The following is a 14,073-nucleotide window of genomic DNA, read 5'->3' on the forward strand; positions in this document are numbered from 1 at the left end:
ACTGTGTTATTCGTTTAGTATCCTCATATACTTTCTCTATCTCTTGATCTTCGACTTGCAATGTTGGCATGTATACCTGAACTCCCATTGCCGGTGTTGGTTTTCTGTCGATTTTGATGCGAATAAACCTACCACGGAACTATTCACAGTAACTCACTCTCTCCCCTTCTTACCTGTTCATAACGAATCCTACTCCTATTATACCATTTTCTGCTACCCCATACTCATCTGACCACAAATCTCTGTGTTCTTTCAGTTTCACCTCACTGACCACTATATGTAAATTGAGATTTAACATATCCATTTTCAAATTTTCTAGCTCCCCTGCTAGGTTCAAGCTTCTGACATTCCACGCCCCAAATCGTAGAAAGTTACGCTTTCGTTGGTTTTCCCGTTTGTTCCCGTTGGTAGTTCACTCCCGGAGATCCGAATGGGTGACTAGTCCGGAAGCTGCAGCGTATGGAGAGATCATCATGACAGTTTTTGAGTTATAGGCCATATGTCGTGTGGATACACGTTATCTGTCTTTAATGCAGTGGTTTAATTTGCCTTCTGCATTCTCATCTCCTTGATCATTGCTGGTTCTTCTGCCTTTAGGGGCAGTTTCCAAACCCAAGGGCATGAGAGTGCCCTGAACCTCTGTCCGCTCCTTCGTCCTCTTTGACGAGACTGTTGGCAGAATGAGGATGACTTCTTATCCAAAAAGTCTTCGTCCACCAATTCTGGTGATTTTACTCAAAATTGAGCCAGTGGCTTTTTTTTCCATGGAGCTGCCCACGTGTCAAATTTCGGCGTAGTTTTCTGGGATAAGGCTCTGCTAACACCAGCTGCTTGCAACACTGCATCACTGAATGAACAAAAAGTTCTTGAGTAATCAGTAGGTTAAAGATGTACTATTGCGAGTAGTTACAAACCTATAGAACTTGTAGAGGGGAGTGAGTACATAATATTTTGAGTAGGCACCGCTTTTGTGCTACAGCCGGTAGTGATGCGGAGTGTCGTTTGATATCCATCCTACCTCTCCGACCTGGTTCGATTCTCATTCACGTATCTGTAAGTGTTAGGGCAACATGGTTGAGTACATATTTGCAGAACACACCACCGTGAACCTTCCGAATGGGGAAGCTCAGTGTAACGGAAGAGCTGCTTGTCGGCTTTATCAAGATCGTTCTCCACAACGTCAGACTTCATCGCATATCCTTTTCGCCAGTATTCCATAACGGCTTCGAGGAAGGGCACGTTAACGGTCAGCAGGAGTGACTTCAGTGCTCGAAGGAGACGCCGCACACCCGAATTTGGAGAGACTATACGGCAACACAGTGCAGAGAACACGTCTATGAGTGCACGAGCAATTTATTTAGCTATTAATGAGTGGAATTGTCAGCCAAGTAATGTTCTAGGTCACGCCTAATCAATTATTTGGAAAAGCGGTTACCAATATGTTTGCAAATGATCGTAGCATGGAATGGGTTCCACCTCAAAATGTTATCTACTCACTCCCCTCTAAAAGTCCAGAAAGTTGGAATTTCTGAACATCCTGTATATTTTTCACACCTACACTTTTTATGGTTGCACACTGTCTCATGATATTGACAGCTGGAATGATGTGACATTAGGGTACTCTGCAACATGGCACTGTTTTTATACACTAACCTCCCAGATCAATAGCTCCAAATACTTCCCAGTAGTTCTGAACCTCCCTCTTGGGTAACAAGTGGTGGGAAGCGGATTACTCACAATTTCTAGTGTTATGTCAATTTTTGCCGAATCAGCAGTTTGTTACAGTTTCACTGTAACATGAGGGACCATAACGTGGCAGGCTATTTGCTATAATTTTGCTGTAACGCGGACAGTTTGTTACAATTTCATAGTAACATGGAGGGCCGTTTGTTATAATTGTGCCATAATGTAGACAATTCTTTACAATTTTGCTGTAACGTGGTTGACAATTAGCTGCAGTTTTGTTGTAACATGCGTCAGTTTGTTACAATATTGCTTTAACGTGCAGGGCAATTTGTTACAGTTTTGCTGTAACATGGACAATTTGTTACAATTTCGCTGTAACACGGAGCGTCATTTGTTAAAATATCACTGCACAAGGGAAGAGGGGGATTTGTTACAGTTTTGCTATAACATGGAAACGAGTTACAATTTCTTTTGTTGCTTATCTGTAAGTGCATGTAAGAAGGAACACATTGTTATATATTGTTATGTTGCCTTTTCTTTGTAAAGGCAACATGGACAACTATAGAAAGAAGGCGAACAGAGGTCCAACACCAAGAGGTAAAAAAAGTGGTAAAAAAGTAAATGCTGGTTCATCTCTAAGGAAGGCTACTAATGAATAAGGAATAAATTTTGTGACACTAAAATTATCCTGTCGAAAAATGAAAACAGGTTCTGTTGGGAATGGTATTTATAGGCACACATAATTCTATAGGTAAGGAAACATAATTTTATGTAAAGTAGATGTGTGAATATTTTAAACTGAATTAATTTTCAAGTATCCACAAGAAACACAGTCAATCAATATGGAAAATGCAATATTCATTTAGTCTTACCATCACGTAATGGTTATATTACAGTATTCAGAGTTGCAGTTCCTACTCCAACTTCCTGTAATGTTGGATACAAAAAATCTTGGCAGCGTTTGTCAGAGGGGAAGATGGGATTCTAGAAACAGCACGTCAACGTCCCATCAAATTCATTTTTCATCCGCCACATAGACTGAGACAGATATTCTGAACATATGAAATTACAGTGACATCCAGACGATTAGCTACTTACACGTGTCGATAAATATAAAAGGGGACAGTTGAAAATGTTTGCCCCGACCGGGACGCGGACCCGGGATCTCCTGCTTACATGGCAGACGTTCTATCCGACTGAGCCAACGAGGACACAGAGGTTAGTGCGACTGCAGGGACTTATCTCTGGTACGCTCCCCTTGAGACCCACATTTCCAACTTACTGTCCGCACACTACATTTGTAGTATTCCTGCCCACTATACTCTTACTCGCGGCAGTCAGTCTACCGATTCCCTTAAGAGTTCGAGCAATGTGAGTGCATCCTCACTGAAGAAAATCATTGGCCAGTAAGCCTTATCTATATGAATATGGTATCTGCTCTTTCGACATGTCCGAAGGAGCAGATACCGTCTTCATATGCTCTGAACATAGGTACACCGTGGAGGAGATGTCAAAGTCAAAGGAAGCAATGTATTGCAACTTCAGCGGTGTCAAGTGAGAGCTCAGTGGAGGACAGGAAGGAGCCTTGTTGCGATTTCAGTTGAAAGCTGGATGGTCATGTGTCTGTTACAAAGAAGCCAGTTGAGGACCTTCACAAAACCTATTTGCGTCCTAGACCTACACCTGGAGCTATGTTCTGGCGTGCTATTTCGTATGACAGCAGGAACACTCTCGTGGTTATCCTATGCAAAACGGCGTGTCAGTCAGATGATTCGACCTGTTGTGCTTACTTTTACGAACAGAATTACGGATATGGAAAGCGAGGTGGAGCACAGAGCGTTCATGGATTTGGAGGGCTTTATAGAATTTAGGAGGGTAGAAATCCAGGCGACACTGGAGTACCAAAGAACATACAGGAGGATACTGCTCGCACATCTACCTCTGGTGCAACCCAGCATGCTCTACAGACTGTCGATACGTTGACTTGGCCTGCTTGATCACCAGAACTGTCTCCAGTAGAGCACGTATTGGACTTCATGGCACGATACCTCGATCATCATTCACAAACAGCATTAACCGTCCCTGTATTGAGAGAACAAGTGCAAGTGGCTTGGAACTCTATCCCACAAACTGACATCCGGCACCTGGAAAACACAAAGGATGCATGTTTGCGTGCTTGTAGTCAACATTCTGGTGATTACACCAGTTATTAACGTACCAGCATTTCACATTTGGAATGGCTTAAATCGCTCTTAAATTAACCAGTAATCTTGCAGTGTTAATCAGTTGAATCTGTTACCTAGACAAATGTATCCATGACACTTCACTACTCTACATTAAATATTTTCTGGTGCTGCTTTTTTTCTGTCAGTATATAGCAGGCCCAGGTCACACAAAATGTATAACTGCTTTCGATCCCTTAGGAAGTCATCATCAGGTATGCTACATGATAGAAAGTAATAGTGAGGAGATGCATTTTCCTGCCTTGTCCAGATGCAGTATGAAGAATTACTGTACATCACATACAAATCACTTGATTTTTTTTTAATAGAACCATGATTATGTTTTCGTAAGGTTGTTTGGATAGCCGGTGAAAATAACATCTGTCGCTATGTAATTTGAGTTGGTCCAAAAGAAACAGACCATGAGAATGAATGATCATGTCGCTAAGAATGGTGTAAAGAAGTTTTTATTGACGTGAAGAAAGAAACTTTAGAAGAGTGATGCGTCATTTCACATGTCAGCTTGCGTGTACGAATTGAGTTTTTATTCTCTAAAATGTGGGTTGGTAGCGGCACAATTCGCTGCTCTTGAGCGGAGAGGCTGCATAAAACAACACAGGAGAACGGCACTTACATAAAATATGGCGATAAAAGATGAACTTTACTCCTGATTAGGGGGAAACAATAGGTGTTAAAATATACCACAGAAGGGGAAGTTTCATGATGCACGTTTACATAAAATCCACATACAAATCAAATGACACTTGACGAAGACATAGCACATAAACACTGACAGCGAAAAGAGCACAATTATAAATGGCGTTCACGGTAACGAGAGCCACACAGGACAATGACACTGAACACACACTGCATTGATGTTACATACTTGATGAGCACAAAAACAGCAAAAGTAACTGAAGTAACTGGATTTAAATTGGAAGGACATTCCAAGGGAGGGGAGGTCAGAGGAGGGAGAGAAAAAAGAAGAGAGATCGACAGAGAAGGGGGGCAGGAAGGGGCGGAAGGGAGGGGGGGAGCCTATAGCACACCAAGTGGCAGGAGACAGGGACGGTGGGGAAGGGAGCACCCCAGGAGGAAGTGCAAGGACTGCAAAAGGGGGGTAGGAGGGTGGAGACAGCAGAGGAAGAGGCAAAGGAGTGTGAGCCCAAGGAAGGAGTGGAGGGGAAGAGAAAGGTCAGAATTGGAAGGAAGGATAAATATCGAGATGAACCACATGTATCCAGGATGGGGAACATTGGAAGTTCCAATGGGAGAGGAGATGGAGGGTGTGGAGATGGAGACAAGGTGGGAAACATCAGTAAAGGCGCAGCAGCAGGTGAAGAGTGGAGAGGAAAGGAGACACCAGGGGGTGAGGGGGATCAAGGTGGCCATTGGTGTAGAGGATATCGATGTGTTCAAGGAAAGCGAAGAGTTGTGTGAAGGGGGTGAAGTCATAGTGGACCCTCATGTGGTACGGGAGATGAATATGGAAAATGAGACGGAGCACACGGTGTTCAAGGATTTGGAGGGCTTTATAGAATTTAGGAATGCAGAAATCCAGATAAGGTGGATAGGACGACCATAAACGGTGAGGTAAAAATTGTGGAGCCAGAAGGAGCGGCTGGTATTACCTATGATGATTGCCTGGGTTTTGGAAGGGTTGATGCGAAGGAGCAGTGCAGCTATTTTTTTCCATTATCGTGATTTAATTCCCCTGCTCCATATGGGCAGGGGAGGGCTGGCAGCAGCACAATCGGCCGCTCTTCAGCCGAGTGGTACAGTTAATTAAATTTCAATTCCCCAACAGGGCAGGTTGGCAGCAGCATATGGGCTGTTCTTCAGCCAAAAGACTCTAATGATACAATAGAAGACATTTAAAATTACAAAGGAGAAAATATGGCGGACAAAAATATAAAAAGGGGGGAACATAATGGATGAGAACAGACACAAGGGGGGCGACTCTAAAATGGAGAGACTGGGTGTTGTGTGATGTCCTTAGGATAGTTAGGTTTAAGCAGTTCTAAGTTCTAGGGGACTGATGACCATAGATGTTAAGTCCCATAGTGCTCAGAGCCATTTGAACCATTTTTCTAAAATGGAGACAAAAACCTCAAAAAGTATTGAGCACAAAAAACCAAACACTGGGACAATTAAAAGAACACGAGGCAAAGTATGGCTTCAGCATAAAGTATCGATGGGCAGCGTAGCACATAACAATCACTGACAGTAACACTATGTACAAGTCCAGTACACAATTAAAATCACAGCTCTCGTCACACAGGAGAACAGCACCAAACACAACAGTGACGTAGCACACTGATGATGATGAGCAAACAGAGGATCTGGCAGGTGCATGGAGATGAGGGAGAAGGGAAGAAGGGAGGGAGAGGAGGAGAGGTGGGAGACAGGTGCGCCAAAGAGGGCCAGAGAGGGGGAAGGATGTGGGAGAGGAAGAGTTGAGGATGGGGTGCAGGGACTCAGGGGGGGGGGGAGGGAGGAAAATTCACTCTGGTAGAAGGAGAGGAAAGGAAAAGGGTGGCTCTGGGGGCGGGGAGTACAAAGCCAGGTTACACTTGGAAGGAAGGGTATATGTCATGGGGAAGTTCATCATCTGGGAGGGGGAAGGTGCTGGAAATTGCCCTGATGAAGGAGATGGAGGGTGTGGAGGTGGAGAGAGGGAGTGATACAGTGATAGAGGTGCAGCAAAGGGCGGGGGGATGGAGAGGAGGGAGGAAACCAGGGGATGAGGGGGATCAAGTCTGTAGACAATGTAAAGATGCAGAGATGTTGGAGGGAAAGGAGGAGGTGAGGGACGGGGATGAGGTTGTACAGGAGCTGTGTGGGGGAAGGAAGGTGGATATCGAAAGCAAGGTGGAGGACATGGCGTTTGAGGATTTGGAGGGCCTTTTAAAAGTGGGCGGGGGGGGGGGGATGCGGAGATCCAGGCAATGCTGTCATAACAGAGGATAGGACGGATGATGGATCTGTAGGTGTGGAGGATGGTGGAAGGATGCAATCCCCATGTCTGGTCAGACAGGAGTTTCAGGAGGCGGGAATGGGCTTTCTGCTGGATGGTCAGGAGGTGAGGGGTCCAGGTGAGGTGACGGTCGAAGGTGAGGCCAAGGTATCTCAGGGTGGGGGTGAGCTAGATGGGACAACCATAAAGGGTGAGGTAGAAATCATGGAGACGGAAGGAGCAGATGGTGTGGCCTATGATGATTGCCTAGGTTTTAGAGGGGTTGAGACGAAGGAACCACTGGTTACAACAAGTGGTGAACTAGTCAAGATGGCTTTGGAGGGTGTGTTGGGACCGTTGAAGGGTAGGATAGACAGCCAGGAAGGTGGTGTCATTAGCATATTGGAGAAGGTGGACAGGCATATCAGCCATGTACAAGAGATAAAGGAGAGGGAAGAGGACAGGGCCCTGGGGCACACCTGCAGAGGGGTGGCAGATGTGGGAATCGGGGTTATGGATGGTAACATAGGAGGGGTGGCAGGAGAGGAAGGAGGCAATCAGACAGGCATAGTTGACAGGAAGGGCGTAGGTCTGGAGTTAAAACAGGGGACCAGGATACCAGACAAGCTCGTAGGCCTTTTCGAGGTCGTGGGAGACAAAAATGGCTGAGCAATGGAAGTTAAGCTGGAGGGACAGAAGGTGAATGAGGTTCAGGAGTTGATCTTTGGCAGAGAAGGAGGGTCGGAAGTCACAATGGGGAAGGGGGAGGAGGTGGTGTTGATTAAAGTGTTGATGGATACAATGGGAGAGGATTGATTCAAAGACCTTACTGCAGATGGAGGTGAGGCAGATGGGACGATAGGAAGAGGCGTCGGAAGGGGGTTTGTTGGGTTTGAGGAATAAGAGGACATGTGAAGTCTTCCACAGGTTGGGGTAGAAGCCGGTAGAGAGGATGGCATTATAAAGATGGGCAAGGACAGTCAGGAAGGACAAGGCGCTTTCTCTAAGGTGGCGGTAGGTGACACAGTCATGACTAGGGGCTGAGTTGTTTTTGAACCAGAGGGTAAGTATAATGTCTTGTGCTGTGATTGGAGAGTTGAGGTCAGAGGGGGGCAACTGCCCCAAGTACTGGAGACTAGGAGCAAGTGAAGTGACCGAGGTATCGGTCTGTTCCATGACGGTTGGGAAAAGAGAATAATGAAAGTGGGGATCATCAGGGATAGAGAAGACCTCGGAAAGGTGGGAAGCGGTTGTCCTTACTGAGGTTGTCAGGAAGTGGGCAGTCGTTATGGAGAAGGGGGTAGTGGGGTGCGGAATGGGAACCAGTAGGGTACCCATGGTCTAGTGGTAGCGTCTTTGATTCATAATCAAAACGTCTTCAGTCCCAGGTTCGATCCCCGCCACTGCCTAAATTTTGATAAATAATCACCATTGGCGGCCAAAGACTTCCGGCATAAGAAGTCAGCCTCATTCTGCCAACGGCCTTGTCAAAGAGGGTGGAGGAGCGGATAGAGGTTCAGGGCACTCTCTTGTCCTAGGGGTGGGAAATTGCCCCTAAAGGCCAAAGAATCAGCAATGATCAACGACATGAGGATGCAGAAGGCAATGGAAACCACTGCATTAAAGACACGTAACGTGTATCCACAGGACATGTGGCCTGTAATTGAAGAAGTGTCATGATGATCTCTCCATTGGCAAAAGATTCCGGAATAGTCCCCCATTCGGATCTCCGGGAGGGGACTGCCAAGGGGGAGGTTACCGTGAGAAAAAGATTGAATAATCAACGAAAGGATAACGTTCTACGAGTCGGGGCGTGGAATGTCAGAAGCTTGAACGTGGTAGGGAAACTAGAAAATCTGAAAATGGAAATGCAAATGCCCTATCTAGATATAGTAGGGGTCAGTGAAGTGAAGTGGAAGGAAGACAAGGATTTCTGGTCAGATGAGTATCGGGTAATATCAACAGCAGCAGAAAATGGTATAACAGGTGTAGGATTCGTTATGAATAGGAAGGTAGGTCAGAGGGTGTGTTACTGTGAACAGTTCAGTGACCAGGTTGTTCTAATCAGAATCGACAGCAGACCAACACCAACAACGATAGTTCAGGTATACATGCCGACGTCGCCAGCTGAAAATGAACAGATAGAGAAAGTGTATGAGGATATTGAAAGGGTAATGCAATATGTAAAGGGGGACGAAAATCTAATAGTCATGGGCGACTGGAATGCAGTTGTAGGGGAAGGAGTAGAAGAAAAGGTTACAGGAGAATATGGGCTTGGGACTAGGAATGAAAGAGGAGAAAGACTAATTGAGTTCTGTAACACGTTTCAGCTAGTAATAGCGAATACCCTGTTCAAGAATCACAAGAGGAGGAGGTATACTTGGAAAAGGCCGGGAGATACGGGAAGATTTCAATTAGATTATATCATGGTCAGATAGAGATTCCGAAATCAGATATTGGATTGTAAGGCATACCCAGGAGCAGATATAGACTCAGATCACAATACAGTAGTGATGAAGAGTAGGCTGAAGTTCAAGGCATTAGTCAGGAAGAATCAAGTACCCAGGATGTACCCAGGAGCAGATATAGACTCAGATCACAATATAGTAGTGATGAAGAGTAGGCTGAAGTTCAAGGCATTAGTCAGGAAGAATCAATACGCAAAGAAGTGGGATACGGAAGTACTAAGGAATGACGAGATTCGTTTGAAGTTCTCTATCGATATAGATACAGCAATAACGAATAGCGCAGTAGGTAGTACAGTTGAAGAGGAATGGACATCTCTAAAAAGGGCCATCACAGAAGTTGGGAAGGAAAACATAGCTACAAAGAAGGTAGCTGCGAAGAAACCATGGGTAACAGAAGAAATACTTCAGCTGATTGATGAAAGGAGGAAGTACAAACATGTTCCGGGAAAATCAGGAATACAGAAATACAAGACGCTGAGCAATAAAATAAATAGGTAGTGCAGGGAAGCTAAGACGAAATGGCTGCAAAAATGTGAAGACATCGAAAAAGATATGATTGTCGGAAGGACAGACTCAGCGTACAGGAAAGTCAAAACAACATTTTGTGACATTAAAAGCAACGGTGGTAACATTAAGAGTGCAACGGGAATTCCACTGTTAAATGCAGAGGAGAGAGCAGATAGGTGGAAAGAATACATTGAAAGCCTCTATGAGGGTGAAGATTTGTCTGATGTGATAGAAGAAGAAACAGGAGTCTATTTAGAAGAGATAGAGGGTCCAGTATTAGAATCGTAATTTAAAAGAGCTTTGGAGGACTTATGGTCAAATAAGGCAGAAGGGATAGATAACATTCCATCAGAATTTCTAAAATCATTGGGGGAACTGCCAACAAAACGACTATTCACGCTGGTGTGTAGAATATATGAGTCTGGCGATATACCATCTGACTTTCGGAAAAGCATCATCCACACAATTCCGAAGACGGTAAGAGCTGACAAGTGCGAGAATTATCGCACAGTCAGCTTAACAGCTCATGCATCGAAGCTGCTTACAAAAATAATATACAGAAGAATGGAAAAGAAAATTGAGAATGCGCTAGGTGACGACCAGTTTCGCTTTAGGAAAAGTAAAGGGACGAGAGAGGCAATTCTGACGTTACGGCTAATAATGGAAGCAAGGCTAAAGAAAAATCAAGACACTCTCATAGGATTTGTCGACATGGAAAAAGCGTTCGACAATATAAAATGGTGCAAGCAGTTTGAGATTCTGAAAAAAGTGGGGGTAAGCTATAGGGAGAGACGGGTCATATACAATATGTACAACAACCAAGAGGGAATAATAAGAGTGGACGATCAAGAACGATGTGCTCGTATTAAGAAGGGTGTAAGACAAGGCTGTAGCTTTTCGCCCCTACTCTTCAATCTGTACATCGAGGAAGCAATGATGGAAATAAAAGAAAGGTACAGGAGTGGAATTAAAATACAAGGCGAAAGGATATCAATGATACGATTCGCTTATGACATTGCTATCCTGAGTGAAAGTGAAGAAGAATTAAATGATCTGCTGAACGGAATGAACAGTCTAATGAGTATACAGTATGGTTTGAGAGTAAATCGGAGAAAGACGAAGGTAATGCGAAGTAGTAGAAATGAGAACAGCGAGAAACTTAGCATCAGGATTGATGGTCACGAAGTCAATGAAGTTAAGGAATCCTGCTACCTAGGCAGTAAAATAACCAATGACGGACGGAGGAAGGAGGACATCAAAAGCAGACTCGCTATGGCAAAAAAGGCATTTCTGGCCGAGAGAAGTCTACTAAAATCAAATACCGGCCTTAATTTGAGGAAGAAATTTCTGAGGATGTACGTCTGGAGTACAGCATTGTGTGGTAGTGAAACATGGACTGTGGGAAAACCGGAACAGAAGAGAATCGAAGCATTTGAGATGTGGTGCTATAGACGAATGTTGAAAATTAGGTGGACTGATAAGGTAAGGAATGAGGAGGTTCTACGCAGAATCGGAGAGGAAAGGAATATGTGGAAAACACTGATAAGGAGAAGGGACAGGATGATAGGACATCTGCTAAGACATGAGGGAATGACTTCCATGGTACTAGAGGGAGCTGTAGAGGGCAAAAACTGTAGAGGAAGATTGGAATACATCAAGCAAATAATTGAGGACGTAGGTTGCAAGTGCTACTCTGAGATGAAGAGGTTAGCACAGGAAAGGACTTCGTGGCGGGCCGCATCAAACCAGTCAGTAGACTGATGACAAAAAAAAAAAAAAAAAAAAAGGTACATGTCGCTGTATTTGCCGGTGGCGTTGGAGTGTATCCCTGTCATGAGTGCGCAGGAAGGAGTGATAGAGGAGGCGGGATTCACGGAGGAGGAGGACAGCCCATGGAGGGAGAGTGGAACGATGGGGGTGGATGTTTCTAGTAGGAGCACGGGTCTCCACGGCGTCAGTAATTACCATCTGAAGGAAGGATGAGGCGTGGATGATGTTGTCAGGATGGTGATACGTAAGAGGGTGGGTTTCGACCTTGGTGGCGATGGGTTCCTGGTAGGCTTCCCAGTTGGCCTGACAGTAGTTGTGGACGACCTTGGGACGGGGTGCTGCGTGGGAAGCCGGAGGGGGGTGGTGAGCAGACGTGACGCAGTACTCGCAAGGAGGCTGGCGGAGCGGTGACAACATCGGGGGTGGTGTCGCTTTCGGGACAGGTGTCCTGGGGAAGGGGAACAAGGTCACCTTGGATCGTGGAGAGGAACTGATGCCATCGCCGATGTGTGGCAGGGGAGCGGCTATGGATATTGATGTCTGCGGCAATCACATAGGCAGAGAAGGTGTGGTCAATGTGGGAGATCAATTCATAAGAAAGAGGAGCAGTGGAGCGGATATGGATGGTGGCGCAGGTAATGGTGAGGGAGGGGAAAGTGCTGCGATAAATCCACGCTCCCTAAACACAGGAGTCATATTCCGACAGCATTGGGGAATGAAACATACTTACACCTATTTACGAGTCGCAGTTCACAACCTAGCCAACACAAACGTGGAAAATACATCGTACGATTTTTTGTAATTCTCATTATCTTACTAGATCACGAAGTCTCAAGAAAAGAAAAGAGAAGAAAGAAAAAAAGAACCTGGCTAGTCACATCCAGTCTAGTCCAGCGCCATCTACTGAGTGCATTGTGTCCCTGAAGAGCTGACAGTCTGAAACCTTTCTTTATACCTGTCGGTGGCAACAGGTTAAGTCGCAGCTTCCACTCGATCGAGCCCTCATGACCGCGCCTGCTGGTCCCTAGTGTTGCTAACGCCTAGCATGCTATGAGACAAGCAGGCACGGCTTGGGTGTAGAGTTCTAACTGCTATCCACCCCCCCCCTCCCCCCCATAGCCAACCTAGTTTAAAAATCCATTTTACCGGATCCGAGACGGGGGCGTTAGTGGCCATAAACTTCGAATTTGTCAAGCGAAAATAGATTCCTCCCTTTTATGCGCGTTATATTCGAAGAGAGAAGAAATCAGGGCCTGCATGCGTTTCCACATCGCTAAAGTATTGTTGATTGTGTGAAAATCCTGTACAACAGTGTGGCGTATGCACATTTCTTCTAAGTATCCTCTCATCCGGTAAAAGATCTGTTTTTATCAGCTTAATATCTGTTACGTCTTGCATCACACGGCTAGAATATTAGACTCATTTTTTGGCTCATAATGGAGAGCTAAGAGCATGCAGTGCCTCTGTCACATGATGCCTCGTCACTTTCTACCTCCCTTAAGATGTCTAAAAGCCTTGTCATCGCCGAAGTCTCTTAAGGTAGCGGCACAGTTGAGCTGTAAACATCAAGTTGTTACGTCGGTGCTATTTGTTACGTTATATACAAAAGAAATTATATATATACATATATATTATATATTTTTATTTTTAATTTATCAGCATGAATTTCTCTTTTGTTAGAGCATGATTCTTTCTCTCAGGGATATTGTCTTTTCTTATCACTTTTACTTACGTGCTTAAGTAAATATGAGACGGGTTCTTGAAGGTACGCTGTTATTCATGTACCAACTTTAGATTTTGAACGTGGTGACTAAAATATAGTTGCCGTTAACTGAATTGAATGTAATTTTGTAAACCCAGTAGCTACAAACGTCGTACATCGAGAGCCAATTAGCCGACAAATACAAGCTAGAGCAAATCAGTGTCGATGCGTACTCCAGCAGCAGCAGCAGTCATTTTAGTATCTCTTACACCTCGAACTGAATTGTAGTGCCACAGCTTCTAGGTGACATACAGAAGGAATTTACGGGCACTCGCCTTCTACACTGTCATTTCTTAGTGGGTGAACTGCACCCACCCTCCCCACCCCACAACCCTTAAAAATTCATGCAAATGAATTTGAGCCTGACATCATTTCTGCTTTAGCTCACCGACTTATCAGTTCATAGAGTTTGGGTTGCTTCCCTTAAGATTCCAACAAATGAATCAGAAACCGACATATGCAATATACTTCAGCTCGCTCCAGATGTTTATTGCTAGGTATTTTACTGTAGTTAACGCTCCCGATAACAGTGTATTGGATGTATAGTCCTATTAGCGTGGAATACATTTCGTTCCGTTCAGGTCACATACCAAACTCACCATAGATCTTAACGCCTGCTTGGAGAGAAGAAACATTCTACATAATACAAAACAAATACGCCGCAAGCCGTTGTACAGTGTTTGAAGGAGGTAATATCGCTCT

This window comes from Schistocerca serialis, chromosome 1, assembly GCF_023864345.2.
Source record: "Schistocerca serialis cubense isolate TAMUIC-IGC-003099 chromosome 1, iqSchSeri2.2, whole genome shotgun sequence".
Lineage (NCBI taxonomy): Eukaryota > Metazoa > Arthropoda > Insecta > Orthoptera > Acrididae > Schistocerca > Schistocerca serialis.